At 35.6% G+C, this 15,909-nt stretch overlaps 1 protein-coding gene across 1 annotated transcript in view; it reads left to right on the top strand.

Annotated features, from left to right (window-relative positions):
* The first annotated feature begins 2,705 nt into the window (after positions 1-2,705).
* Positions 2,706-15,909, top strand: part of LOC131437100 (ras association domain-containing protein 10) — a 56,516-nt gene continuing 43,312 nt past the window's right edge. The window contains exon 1 of the mRNA XM_058606200.1: positions 2,706-3,435. The gene's annotated coding sequence lies outside the window, so the exon portion shown is untranslated. The remainder of the gene's footprint in view (positions 3,436-15,909) is intronic.

Genomic DNA, 15,909 nt, shown 5'->3' with positions numbered 1-15,909 from the left:
TTTGTTTTTGGATCTGATGATTACTTTCCGAGTTGTGCAAATTTTTATGTCAAAAGTTGCAGTTTTAAGACAAAATATGTCACAATTGACATTGAAAACTAAATACGGTTCCAAATTTAGGTACCTTATCGTAATACAATTCGAACGAGCCGTAGATTTTTCCGCCATATCCGAAAAGTTTTTTGAACGAAACACGATGGAATGACGTTTAAAATTAAAATTTGAATTGGAATTGTTCGACTGTGACGTGTTAAATCTTACACTACCGATCAAAAGTTTGGATCCACTTTATCCAATTGATGAAACTTAAAAAAATCAGATCTTTTTTGTTTTGGCTTTTTTGTTGTATTCTCATTACTATATTTTTAGAAACATTGCAATTTAGAAGCAATTTTTCGCGTTGAATAACCTTCTTGGAGTAGTGCTTCAATGACTGCTCGTGTCTCTACACTACGCTTTGCTTTTAGACCCATTCCTCTACTAATGAAAAATTAAATATATACTTTTACTCACAATTTTATAATGAGATAATATTTTTCGAATAACGTCGATTCACATAAAAATTTTTGTCGAACATTTATGATTTTGAAACCGAAATATGTTTCTTCTCACCTTTATGCAATGAAAAATGTAACAAACAATTGTAAATAAATCTCTTGAAGTTCAGCACAAGGATGTAGTGCGAAATGCATCGATAGAACACAACACGAGAGTCAAAACACGTTTATGCTTGATTTACGCGTCATGCAATGGCGATTACTCCACTCTGACCAGTTGCAAGACGCATTTGATTGACAAAATCCGCTGAGTAGTCGACGTAACTGGTTAGAATTAAAAAATAAAGCAAGTGTACCCAAACTTTTGACCGATAGTGTAGATTAGAAATTTTGCCTTATCTTCAAATTCAAAGTGATAACCCATACATTTTTACACACATTCAATTGAAAATATTGTAACTGTCTTCAACTACAATTGAAATTGTCCTGATAATTTAATTTAATATTTTGTCGTACTTATTTTAATAAAGCAATCGAAGGCCAGTATTTCTAGTTATAATTTTTGAGAGACAAACGAATATACAGAAAACATGTGGATAAATAAAAAAGGTGTCATCTCACTGTTAGGTGGATTAAGCACGTTTTTACAAATAATATGAGGTAATTGATATGCTATCAACGAACCATCCAACCATACATGATCCTCAATAATTTAGCGACTACTTTTCAAGTAAATGAGTACTAATTGAAATTCATTCTCCAGTTTAATGTCACTTGATTTACCATGTATGGCTTTTCGACCAGCATAGTTGCATCAGCTGCATTTCACTGTAATTCATTCATTCATAGTTATGTCCACCGTCCACCTTACCCAGGAACCGATCAATCGGAATTTAGATACACGAAATGCAAGGCCATGCTTTATTTTCAATTCAAAAATTCAGTCGGACCCTATCGGCAAACGATGTTATCCGATCCTATTCAACATTCATTGTGGCCGAAGCAACAAAAAGCTCTCTCCCGATTAAAATTCTCTCATCCTTTGAATATTGAAAGCTCTGCTGCCGTTCGCCACTTAACAGGTGTCGTGCAGAGGTTTAACCAAGCGACTCTTGCCTAGCGACGCACGTGTCGCATAGCAAAGCGTGATTTTCATAAGTATTCATCAACGTTGGATTACTGTTCCGAAAGGTTTTCGGTTGTTACCTGTTGCTATGGTTTCATAAATAATTAACTTTTTGCGTTCCTTTGTACGCACGTATAATGTCTTAATCTGATGCATTTTCTGTTGTCATTCATTGCACCGCCAGTGGCAACGCGACAGAGCATGGAGAGTGTGACGAAACCGCGCAATGTTCAAACGAGCGTGCGTTTTATCAATGAGCAAGCGGAGCGGTAGATTCAAGCGGAGGGATTATCTTTTTTTTTTGCTGCTGATTCGCCGCAGCAAATTGCTTAAGGAGAGGCAATGAATTAAGTACGTTTTGATCACTAGGTCTTAGTTTGTTTGGCGCAAAAAAAAAATCGCATCGACCAAGCGAACTTTCTTTTCTGATTCTATTAGTGAGTTGATAATTTTGTAATTAAATTTGAACGGATAGTTTGCCATTTGGTAACTTTCTCGGCTCTGTTTTCCAATATATACTTTCCGCCTTACAAGTCGGAAGATTGTAATTTCTATCGACTTCCACGAGTTGTTTCCACATAAAGAAAACGGTTTATAGTTGATTACTGGTTTTCTACCGGTCTGTTGGAGATAATTTAATTGAACGAAAATTATTTGTATTGACTGAAGGCTTTGCTTTCGTTATACAAAAATTGACTTTTTTCAAATCCGAATCCTTACCAGACTCTGCAATGAAAGGAAACAATCCCTCTTTAGCAATATGAATAATATGAACCACGGATATAGGACACATGGTTAGTCGTAGTATTGCTGGCACCGCTTCAGCAAGCATCAGCGAATCCGAAGCATATGGCAGTGAAGCATATCGCGAGAGGCCAGACTTGAGTTGAGAGAATGAACGACTTGACGATCGCAGCAAGCGACGAACTCGCTCTAGAAGAGCTTTTTTCGAGCGCCGCCTGAGAGGCCACTTGGCATTCCGCGAGCGAAGCTTGTTCTGTTCGAGTGGTTTAGCAACCGTGCGCTGTTGTGGCTTCGACGGTTCCGACTGTTGGGTCGTGGATCAGTGCGGGTTTTGAGTTAGATCGCGTAGCACATGAATTGTTTGCATGCGGTTGTTTGCGCCTGTGGTGATCATTTCACGCGTACGATCAGCAGTTGAAGGCATCGGAACCAAAACTATCGGTGAACACCTGTTTCGCGTCCGGTAAGAACTTTGTCTCGTTTTCTGAACCCTTGAAAATCAAGTGATACTTCAGCCTGGTGCCTTGGTGAAGATCAGATAAAGCGCGACCATTAGAAGAAACTCTCATGACAAAGTGAACAGCGTTTTTAGACCGAGCCTCGTTGAAACCTGGGGGGACTTCTCAAATGGAAAGATTTTCACGCCCCCACCCAAATCAGCGATTCTGGAACGCGCGTGCTGGTGCTTGAACGAATGACGATTTAGAAGCCGAAAATTACTACAGAAAAGAAAAACAAATGTGCTACTCACTGTCTTTGGCAGTTTGATTTTTAGTGCCTTGAAAGAGTCACTTGCTTCCATGTGCTGGTTCGCGCTTAGCGAACGACTTCAGTTTCTGTAGTGCTTGCTTTGGACTGAGAAACGAAGACAGAAGGTGTTTATGATGTTTAATTGTTGTTATTTTGGGTTGGTAGCCTAAACAGCGCATCGTGACAGTGACCGGCAGAAGTGTGACTCAGAAAATCGTGTGTTCGAGGTAGAATAAAGAGTAATCTCGTGATTCTTTCCATGCTGAATGGAAATTTGAAGTGATTATTGGTTTATCGATTTGCTGCTATATATTTGTGGTAAGTTACGCTTAAATTTTAAAATTGTGTGCATTTAATGAAATCAGATATGCCAAGAGAAATGTAAATTCAACTAACATTTATGTAGCCCAGGAAACCATAATCTTAATTTAATTTTATTAAATTTATTTCAACGATTTTCCGACATGTTCAACTCTTGCTCACAAGAGCTGAATCTTTAAAAAATGAATCATCTTTTGAGGTTTAGGATCTAACAATTGTTCTGAGGAGCTAAATCGGGTGCATACAGCGGATAGGGAAGCAATAAAAGCTCTGATTTTTGCCTTGGTTTCGATTCTTTTGTGTGCCGGCGTATTGTGGCCTTTGCTGTTGTTGTTTTTAGGGTAAAATGGCATCCCAGAAAACCGATCCATAGAACTTCCCTAGTCTTGCTCAGAGCTCTCGTACCAGTGCTAGTCCATTACAGGGCAGTCTTTATGTTATCTGACGTAGATCCATAGAGAGGACAAACACGCTCCAGAAAGATGCTCGCGTTCGTACGTAAGTCCAATTTTTACTCCAAACTCGAACAATTTTTAGTCACTTTTATGCGCCTCTTATTTGGAAGACACGTTATTCAACTTCATATATTCAAATATAAGCGAAAAAGCGATTGTTTATTTTAAGTACAAAGAAACTTATTTCATACTAAACTCTCTCAAACTGAGTAAAAATTACTCAAATTCTGACAGCTACGTCTTTTAACTCAAAAATGAGTAGATGGGTGAAAACTAAAATTAATAATATTTGCACTTTTGTGAAATTGATTAGCGTGCCACATGATGCCAAACAATGACGTCAATGTCAGAAAGATAAAAAATTTGGCAGGCGAACCAAATTTTTAATGGACAATAATGCAGTTGTTTCAAGCATATTTAATAAAATGCTTAATGTAATTGTGAAACTTGATTCTATTTGAATTTAGTGAGAAATCAATGCTGAATAGATTATATGCAGTTAGTACTTGTTTTACTAATTTCGATGTACTTTATAAATCTATTATTGGGATAAAGGTGATTACAGTATATTTTGACTGATTTTAGAATACAGCTGTTTAACTAGGAAGTGGACTATTTCATCAAATGGACTCATCAATGCTCCGAGTATTTGTATCCAGATTCAACGAGCTCTTCGTTAACTTCTACGGTTCAAAGATTGTTGGATGACTACAATACAGACGGTTTAATTCAATTAAACGATATATACAACAGCAATGGTCGGCTGCTTGACCTTTGTTTTGCCAGCCAGGAACTTTCCGATTCTCTTACTCTAATCAGCGCTCCAACTAAACTGGTCAAAGTTTGTAACCATCATCCTCCTCTTCTAATCAATATTTGTGACCAACCAACTGTTACTTTTAAAAACATCGTTGAATCAATCTACTATGATTTCAAAAAAGGAGATTACATTGCAATGGACACTTTTCTCTCATCATTGGACTGGATGTCTCTACTATCAAACAGCGACTGTAATTCTGCAGTATCGACTTGGACACACAATATTTTATACGCCATTGACCAGTACATACCGAAAAAGACACAACGTGAAGCACTACATCCACCTTGGTCGAATTCCACCCTGAAAGGCTTTAAATGTGCTAAGCGATCCGCTTTGAAAAAGTTGACCAAAAATCCTTCACTCCATCTCAGATCGCACTATTCGTATCTAAATCATCGCTATAAACGGTTGAATAAGACTCTCTACCAAGCATATCAACATCGGATACAGAGTAGTCTTAGGACAAACCCAAAAAACTTTTGGCACTACGTTAATGAACAGCGTAAAGAAACGGGATTCCCAACTCACATGTCACTCGATGGTGTTCAAGGAACATCATCACCTGCTATTTGTGATCTCTTCCGCAAGCTCTTCAGCAGTGTTTTCTCTGACGAACTTCTAACGGATGAACAGACCGCCGAAGCGTCCCGTAACGTTTCTCTGCTTACTCCCATAGGTCCTCATCCCAACATTACGACGGCTGTAGTGAGCAAAGCATGTTCTAGGCTGAAATCATCTTTCAGTGTGGGTCCAGACTGCATTCCATCTGTTTTACTGAAAAAATGTTCTAGCAGTCTGCTAGTTCCATTATCGATATTATTTAACAACTCCTTAAGAGAAGGAATTTTCCCCGACCTATGGAAAGAATCATACATCTTCCCAGTTCTTAAAAAAAGGACGCAGAAACGAAATTTCCAATTACCGAGGAATAGCGGCGTTATGTGCAGTATCGAAATTATTCGAACGGATTGTCTTGGACTTTATTACGCATAACTGCTCAAATTATATATCCGAGAGCCAACACGGTTTTATGCCGAAACGATCTACATCTACAAATCTTGTATCATATACTTCGTTTATCATTCAATCCTTACAAGCACGACTACAAGTAGATGCCATATACACCGATTTCTCTGCGTCTTTTGATAAGTTAAATCATCAGATTACCATTTCCAAACTAAGTAGACTTGGTTTTAATGGTTCTTTTTTGAGCTGGCTTAGCTCATACCTAATAGGGCGCAAAATGTCAGTGAAAATTGGTGACTGCTTTACATCACCGTTTGCAGTCAGCTCCGGAGTTCCACAAGGTAGTCAACTAGGACCATTCATATTTTTGCTCTACTTAAATGATTTAAATACTTTGCTGGAATGCAGGAAATTATCCTTTGCTGACGATTTCAAACTCTTCCATCTAATCAAAACTACCAATGATGCTATATTTCTGCAGTCACAATTAAACATCTTTACAAATTGGTGCAGAGTAAATAGAATGACTATAAACGCCTCGAAATGTTCAATTATGTCGTTCACACAAAAACACTCAGTGGTAAAATTCGACTACTCTATTTCACAAACCGTTCTTAAAAGAAAATCGTTCGTTGAAGACTTAGGAGTTATCCTGGATTCAAAAATGAACTTCAAGCAGCATGTGGATTACACAATCAACAAAGCTTCTAAGTTACTCGGATTTATTTTTCGTGTTACGAAATGTTTCGAGAATATACATTGTCTGAAAGCGCTATATTGTGCTCTGGTTCGTTCTACACTCGAATACGCAGCTGTTGTTTGATCACCTTATTATCAAAATGATATTCACCGTATAGAAGCCATCCAACATAAATTCATTCGTTTCGCGCTTCGCAAACTTCCTTGGAGAGATCCTCTAAATCTTCCGACTTACTCAGACCGTTGTAAGCTCATAGGTCTCGATCTATTGTCTGTTCGTAGAGACGTGTTTGAGGCAACTTTCGTCGCAGATCTGCTTCAATCTCGAATCGATTGTTCTGAACTCTTACGCTCACTAGACTTCAAGATTCGCCGTCGTGTTCTTCGAACTCATACTTTTCTCCGTCTTCCTTCCGCTAGAACCAATTACGGTCACAACGAGCCTTTCGTTAGTATGTGCCGTCTATTTAATCGTTGCTCAAATGCATTCGACTTTCACTTAATTTATAACAGCAAGAATTTGTTTCTAAGATTTTTGTCTCACTAGCTATTAGTATTGTATTAGTATTAGTATTAGAGATAAGAATGGTGCTGTGTGTAGTAGTAACCAATGTAATTTAAGGAAATGTATCATTTGGATAATTATAATCTGTTGGTTCAAAAGATGAGAGGTTTTATGCCTGCTGGAGAGAGAGCTAAAATTTGGTGATGCTCAGCTCCAGTGGGCTTTTCCTGCTCCAAATAAACAAATAAACAAATTTTTTCAGTATCTAACTAAAGAAACAGATTGATAAAATGACATGAGAATACAACTATGTACGGGCGCCACGCCATTCAATTATAGTTCTATCTCTATGGCAACCCTTCCGTCAGCAATCACTTCACGTTGAAACCAGCGATGCCAGATCGTGCGCACTGAATTTCCGTATTCCAACTTGTGTCGAAGTGGTGGCAGAGGAGAAAAAATCTGTATAAATCAGTAAAACTTATTTGACATCTATTATATTATCAATCTTATTTATATCTATTTTTATATCACTTGTTGTGTTATTATAGGGTTGTGTACGATGCACGACCGATAATAGTGACATTAAAATGCAATTTTCCAACTCTCCCATTAACAGATTTAAATTTGAAAAAGAGGCAAATAATTTTTGAACAACCAGTGAAGGCATTTTTTCCAAATTCACAGAAAAAAGTAACAAAGGTTTCTTATCTACTATTCATTATTTCTACGATTTGGTCTCAATTTTTATTTTATTTGTTTTCTGGATATAATTAGATCAATTTTTTGGCAGTTTTCGTTGTTAAAGCGCATCATAATATCAATATAATTATTGTCTTATATATTTTTCCCAAGAATATTTGACGACTTCTAAGAGGCGGCTAAGAGCATGAAATGTTAGTTGTGAAAGTAATAATTCAGTACTTGTTTAGAAACAATGTCATTGATAAAATAAAGCATTGTAGCTTTGCGGCGTTCTTCGAGTGTTTGTAAGTTTATGAGCATACAACGAGCCTCATATGATGGAAGAGGAAATGTAGTCCAGTTTAGTTTACGAAACGCATACAGTAGAAATTGTTTTTGGATAGATTCGATGCGTTCTTCGTGTACGGGAGTACGTGGGTTCCATACTTCCAAATTTGGCATAAGTTGTATATATAATAATTTTATTGTGTAAGAGTTCTGAAAATTTTGACTGAAACGTTTAATGAAGTCTAACATACTATTTGCATTATTGACAAATGTATTATAATGCTCCACAAAAGTACGTTTTGAGTCTAAAATTACGCCTAGGCCTTTAATAATTTTACATTTTTCTGCTGATTCTACTATATGGTTTCGTACATATATTTCAATAGAAGAAGACATGGTTTTTCTACTAAATGATACTGAACTAAAGGTAATTTTAGGAAGCTAGAGCCTTCTGTTACTAATATATCATCGTCGATTGCACATTTTTATGAAAAAGAAGTATTTATTATTATCTTTATAACAGAACTTTGAACTGAATTCATTAGCAAGCCACCGTTTCGCTCGAAATTTGAGTTTCCCGTATACCCACGACTCCATCGACAAATCAATTCATTTTTAACTTACAATATTCAAGTAATGCTTTCGAATCAAGTTAAATGTGGCAAATCCATCAACAAATCACCGAGATACAAGCACTTTGAATTAGGTACGAAAAATCTATCGCCGATAGTTCTAAATTGGCCTGCTAGTTACTGGAGAATCAACAGCTGATTGGTGTTCAATATACTCAAGCGAACACGCTATGCTGCAGACGGAAAATGGCATCCATACACCACGTAAAAGTGACTATCCAGCGAGTGAATGGATCTAACTCTGTTTTGTCACCAATTCACTAGATAAGCTACATGTTTCGTTCGCAGGCAGCCAGTGACAAAAGTGACTAAAGGATGACATCATTATGGCATGCTGTGATTGGCTCGTGAAAACATAGGTGAATTCAAATCAATTTTTCAATAGTACGCTACTAAAATGCAGAAACGACGTTGCTATTAATGTTTAAGTTAAATGTTTCCGTATCGAAAGGTTGTTGAATTATGTCTATCTCGAAACAAATGATTGAGTTATTATCATAAAAAATTATGACATGTACTACAAACTTTGGATGCATTCTGGAAATTCAAGAGTTTATTAGTTCTACTGAGTTCGGCTTGTGAATGTTTTACATTCACATTCCTTTTGTGAAATTTGACCTTTCTGATTCAACAGACTTCGCAGCCGATTCTTAGGGTACAGAATGATTGCATGACTAGTACTATGGATCCTACTGACACTAAGAAACCTTACGGGTCGAGACTCGAACATACGACAACTGGCTTGCAAGACCAGCGTCCTATGTATTGAACCGCCAACCCGGGACATTGATCACGCTCCTCTATTATTATATTATGGAAAACAGACTTCCTTAAAAATCTGTATGAAATCAGTATTTTTTTTTTTGCAAAATCCGTATAAAATTCAGTAAATTTTACCAATGCGCTTGAAAATCAGTAGAATACTGAAAAATTCGTATATCTAGTAATCCTGGTTGAAACTAGCTCAAGGCGGCTCTACGTGCTGAAAAGACTAAAACAACTGATTTTCCATCGATCTGATGTAATTAGGTACCCTTATCATCCTCATTCTTCTCTAATAATATGACGTTATTGAAAACTGTCTTTAAATTTTCCGTGTTTGAATCATTATTGCTTTTTCGCATTCAAGCAAAACCAACAGTACAGATTGACTGTCAACTGTGTCATTGAGATTATGTTTTTCGAACCTCGGATCGCATCTATGGGGTCAAGCTTGAGTAATTGTTTCAATCGATCGAGATTAATTGTCTTCACTTTTAGTACAGTAGATGTAAACTCTTATTGAAATCGTTTACCTTATTTTATGAATGAGCTTCAGCACCCTTAATTGTACTGAACCTTCTAGGCTGTCACAGTCCAAACGTTTTCGAAACTGTGTCACTCACCGTAACCCGTTGGGGTTGGTTGGTTTCCGTTCCACGGGCATCTGTTACGATCGAATCGGTAATATCGTTTAGTCGCGCTGTTACAGCTTCTTTATTCAAATTTTTATTGTGCGAAAAAGGCTGCTCTTTATGTCTGTTTTCTTTTTTTTTCAATTGTTATTGTGTTTTCCACTGGTGGATGCTTCTTGCTGTTCGCTGATCTTACTGACCATTCCTAAGAGGTGTTATTTTTTATGTTTTATGGTGTTACCCGGTCGTTTTTCTCCTTCTACTCATTCGTTGGCATTAGAAACATTGTACCATAATAATCACAATGGATTATAAAACATTGTTGTTTTTTTTTCTTACTTTCAATAAGGGTTTCACAATTCACCGAAATTCCCAAACGATTCATAGGAATTCGAAGTATCTGGAACGCGTGTAGCAAAAAAAAAACGAAGAAACCTGCAGTAGCCGTTTGATAGAACGCGAACAACTCAAATTAACCTAACGTATCGAAAGAAAAAGTGTACGTAAAGAGCTCACGGAAGAACAGAGGCGAGCCTTAAAAAAAACACAAAAAATTCGTTTGATGCAGCACTCATCAATCTATTATTTACCACTAGTTGAAGCGGTCCGACCGGCAAAGTAGGCAGCGATAATTCTTAACTGTTTCGTGATTCGTTGAAACTGTGCGTGAGTTTCTAGTGCCGCTCGGGGCGTCTGCAAGCTACACTTTAATCGAGGTAAAATTGCCTGTTACAAAGTGAAAAAAGCCTATCATATTTCGGTTGAAATTGCTTGCTGGTGTCATTATTGTTGGAGAAAAGTGGCCGAGTCGGTTGGAGAGAAAATCATACGGGTGATAGGAGGAGGTTTCGTAGCTTCGGAGCAATGGAAAAACAAAAACAAAACAGTGCCTCGTTCCGATAGTGCCAGCGACGGTAATGTAAATATGGAAATCATGGCCGGCTTCAATTAGAAAAAAAAAACAAATAACTTTCACACTCATTTTACAACGGAATTGTCGCACACTGGGATAAAATCAGGCAAGATTGATCAAACCATTGGTTAGTATTTCACAACGTGATGTGAAATTCACCTTTGAATAAGCTTCTGAGCAGTTTTTCGAAATATTCCAGGTTAGGTAGCATTGAATTTTTTTTTAATTTTAATATGAGTTTTTCATGCGATTTTTTATGCGCACGTAACTTTTTTTTTAAATATACAAACAAGATTAGGTGTGTTAAAATCGGTTAAATTCCGGAATGTGTTGTTGAAAAGCTCTAAATAAATGCATCAAAATGAGTGTGATTTTATTTTTGTAACTATTTGCCTGTAGTTTTGTTTTATTGCAGAGGGGATGACAACAGTGTTATAAATTATTTCTGTTCAACATTACACGCATTTTGTTTGTTCCCTGGTAACCGTAATCAAAACACAATTACAATTAATCATGACTAGTTTATCCTCATTTGCGTCGCCTTCCTCTGCCAGCACTGCATCGTTGCATGAATGGCATTGGGTATGATTTATGAAATAGCTAAGAATGATTAGACTTCACCGATGCACTGACAAGTGTTTCATCCAGTGGCTCCTTCAATCCGGACGAAACATCATACGTCTGTTGGTTTATTTCTCTATGGTGGAATGTCTAGGATTGTGTGGTCGCCGTTATACCAGGCTATAACTATAATAGCATCTCGAAGTGGTCTTGACCTAACCTTTCCTCAAACAAATAGAGAATCAGTCGGGCAAAGTCCCGCGTCCTGATTTCACTCTACAGCCACGACGACGCTCGTTGTGTCGGTGGTTGTTGAGAAATAGAACAGAAAGAGAGAGAGAGAGCCCCCGTTTCCAGAACACCTTGGTACACTTGTCAGCATCACAGCAGTAGACTTGTAATTAACTTTTGCACGCCATGGTTTGGTCGACTTGTTCCGCTTTGCTCAGGTCGATTATTATGAGTGTGACACGAACAATTTCTTGGGTTCCACTTGACTTGATCGTGAGGTTCCTCATGTGAGGCTTTTTTGATGCAATAATATGTATAGTAGGTACATGATAGCATTTTCCAGCAGTACTGTCGCTTAGGCACTCCTCATGCACGCAGCACTTTGCACACAGTCGAGGTAACCCGGAGTTACCACAATTCGTTGCAGTTTTATGTTTGCTCAAACCGTTGGTGCTGCCGCAAACGGTAGTCTACAAAGCTTTTGTTTGTTCACAGCTAGTTTGAATACAGGTTCGAGATCAACGGTAAGAGTCATCTACATCAATTTGAATTGGTTTGGGAAACGAAACAGCTCTTGTTAATATAATGTACGGTGCAATTAAAAGCTCCCAAGTAGGTGACCTGCGCCCTTGACGACACTTGTTTGCCTGAAGTTTTCATAGAGCTGGGAGTGCTAATTTTACGCGTTCGGAGCAACGAGCGTTTCAAATTTTTGCGACGAAAGGAATTGAGAGATCTTTGAAATCTTTGAAATCTTTGAAATCTTTGAAATCTTTGAAATCTTTGAAATCTTTGAAATCTTTGAAATCTTTGAAATCTTTGAAATCTTTGAAATCTTTGAAATCTTTGAAATCTTTGAAATCTTTGAAATCTTTGAAATCTTTGAAATCTTTGAAATCTTTGAAATCTTTGAAATCTTTGAAATCTTTGAAATCTTTGAAATCTTTGAAATCTTTGAAATCTTTGAAATCTTTGAAATCTTTGAAATCTTTGAAATCTTTGAAATCTTTGAAATCTTTGAAATCTTTGAAATCTTTGAAATCTTTGAAATCTTTGAAATCTTTGAAATCTTTGAAATCTTTGAAATCTTTGAAATCTTTGAAATCTTTGAAATCTTTGAAATCTTTGAAATCTTTGAAATCTTTGAAATCTTTGAAATCTTTGAAATCTTTGAAATCTTTGAAATCTTTGAAATCTTTGAAATCTTTGAAATCTTTGAAATCTTTGAAATCTTTGAAATCTTTGAAATCTTTGAAATCTTTGAAATCTTTGAAATCTTTGAAATCTTTGAAATCTTTGAAATCTTTGAAATCTTTGAAATCTTTGAAATCTTTGAAATCTTTGAAATCTTTGAAATCTTTGAAATCTTTGAAATCTTTGAAATCTTTGAAATCTTTGAAATCTTTGAAATCTTTGAAATCTTTGAAATCTTTGAAATCTTTGAAATCTTTGAAATCTTTGAAATCTTTGAAATCTTTGAAATCTTTGAAATCTTTGAAATCTTTGAAATCTTTGAAATCTTTGAAATCTTTGAAATCTTTGAAATCTTTGAAATCTTTGAAATCTTTGAAATCTTTGAAATCTTTGAAATCTTTGAAATCTTTGAAATCTTTGAAATCTTTGAAATCTTTGAAATCTTTGAAATCTTTGAAATCTTTGAAATCTTTGAAATCTTTGAAATCTTTGAAATCTTTGAAATCTTTGAAATCTTTGAAATCTTTGAAATCTTTGAAATCTTTGAAATCTTTGAAATCTTTGAAATCTTTGAAATCTTTGAAATCTTTGAAATCTTTGAAATCTTTGAAATCTTTGAAATCTTTGAAATCTTTGAAATCTTTGAAATCTTTGAAATCTTTGAAATCTTTGAAATCTTTGAAATCTTTGAAATCTTTGAAATCTTTGAAATCTTTGAAATCTTTGAAATCTTTGAAATCTTTGAAATCTTTGAAATCTTTGAAATCTTTGAAATCTTTGAAATCTTTGAAATCTTTGAAATCTTTGAAATCTTTGAAATCTTTGAAATCTTTGAAATCTTTGAAATCTTTGAAATCTTTGAAATCTTTGAAATCTTTGAAATCTTTGAAATCTTTGAAATCTTTGAAATCTTTGAAATCTTTGAAATCTTTGAAATCTTTGAAATCTTTGAAATCTTTGAAATCTTTGAAATCTTTGAAATCTTTGAAATCTTTGAAATCTTTGAAATCTTTGAAATCTTTGAAATCTTTGAAATCTTTGAAATCTTTGAAATCTTTGAAATCTTTGAAATCTTTGTAATCTTTGAAATCTTTGTAATCTTTGAAATCTTTGAAATCTTTGAAATCTTTGAAATCTTTGAAATCTTTGAAATCTTTGAAATCTTTGTAATCTTTGAAATCTTTGAAATGCGCCTGTCGCAATATGGTTTTAAAAATGTACACTCGTTTCAATTGAAATTATCAATTAATAAAAGCGGCTGAGTTAGATAAAATCTTCTCACGAATTGGGTTCTACACATCTTGCATTGTGTAATCGGTTGTTAGAGATCATAATTGTCTATATTAAGACAAATTTTCATTCAAATAAAAATACTAACGACAACGTAGGAAATGTGAAAGGCTTTTAGAACTATTTTTCTGAACACTAGCACTATTTTTTATGCAACGAAGCTGATTTTTATCGAAAAGGTCATCAAATTTTGTTTGTAAATCATGCCGACTTTTGCAAAATCCACATAAATTTCAAGGTGTTCAGTCATAATTCCTTTTTTATAGTCTGTTCGCACTGTTCACGTAACAGTTTATTCATTATGAAATTTTCATAAAAAGGATTATGTTTATCATAAAGCGGATCTTAAAACTTTCTTGAATTTGAAATCATTCCGAAATAGATTTGATATAGGTTTGATGCTTTATTTTGCTTCATAAATCTTATCAAAAATGGCCTACTACGCTGGAATATAATCTCATAAAGTCTAAAGTTATGATTACTCAATTGGTTTATTGATGTATTGGATATTTATCGTTTATTATTACCACATGTGCATTCAAAATATGAACCATTATGTTTTTTTAAATCCATTTCAACAATAAATTTACTTGTTATTGAATAGAGAACAATTACTCAACAGTGCTGATTTTATGTACAAATATGATACTGATATGATACTCGTGATACTGAAACGATGACTATGATTTCGCTTATATTTATAGATTCGCGTGCTTCAATTGACCAATCAGAGTTTCGCTTTTGCATCAATTGACCAATCAGAGCGATGCTTCCCAGCTGATAGAAAATATATGACTTGATACATTCCACTCGAAACTTAGAAATATTTCCAATTAAATGATGAAATAATATTAATAATTCACACAAAATTGACTAAGCTGTAAGTGTTCAAAACCTGACCACATTTCCACGTGTATTTTTCCTTGAGTTTGTAATTTGTATGCTCGCAAATTGTATCTCGAATATTTGACAAAGTTTTCCTGTGCGATAAAAGAATGGCGTGAAGGAGCATTTTAGGACGAAGAAAAATTCCAAGTTTCTCGTAAAATATTTGGTTTGTCAGGCGATATGGTCGAGAAAGCCAAGTTTTATCTCTACCAGAACGGTAAACAGGGAAATATACCGTGAAGAACGCCTAAAGTAACGGTTGTTACCATTCGATATTGAGCTCTCGTGAGGAGATAACTATTTCAATATAAACAACAAGTTACAAGTATAGAAAATTTTGATAATCTTGGACAGACCCTGATGGCTGAAGTAAACTCAAAGGTTCGTTATTTTTTGTCGTGAATACGACTTACTTTACTATGGGGTGCCTTTTCAAAATTAGCCATATGGAAGAATGGGCAGAACTTAATCGTGAATATCTCGACTTGTATTAATGGCAGCAACATAATTCTTTCACTATTTCATCAAAAATATGATCAGGAATTGAGGATAATATTTTGAACAGTGTGAGATAACCATAAACAACTCAAAAATTAAGTTTTCTCAAACTTTGAAAACAACGCGGAAAACTGTTTACTTTTGCTTGGCTTTTTCGCGCAAGGACGACGATTTTGAGGTAGTCAGGCACATATCTTCAACTGACTGCATATAAAAGGGGAACCGTGGTCAAAAATCGATCATTTCTTCTTGTGCGTTGGACGGAAGCAGACGTCGTGGGACTAGCAGCTTCGGAGAGTGCACCTTCTGCGTGATTAAAAACCTCAAACGCTCAGGTCGTGCTCTCATTTGGACTTCAGCCGTCAGGTGGAGCAGTCGTCAATGAAAGCAGACCTTTTGCCTGGTACCAAACCTCAAACGCTCAGGTCGCAGAGCTAGTTTACCTTCGAAGAA

Source organism: Malaya genurostris, chromosome 3 (genome assembly GCF_030247185.1).
Source record: "Malaya genurostris strain Urasoe2022 chromosome 3, Malgen_1.1, whole genome shotgun sequence".
In the NCBI taxonomy this organism is placed as follows: domain Eukaryota; kingdom Metazoa; phylum Arthropoda; class Insecta; order Diptera; family Culicidae; genus Malaya; species Malaya genurostris.
The sequence above is the reverse complement of the archived record's forward strand: the minus strand, read 5'-3'. Positions and strand labels throughout refer to the sequence as shown.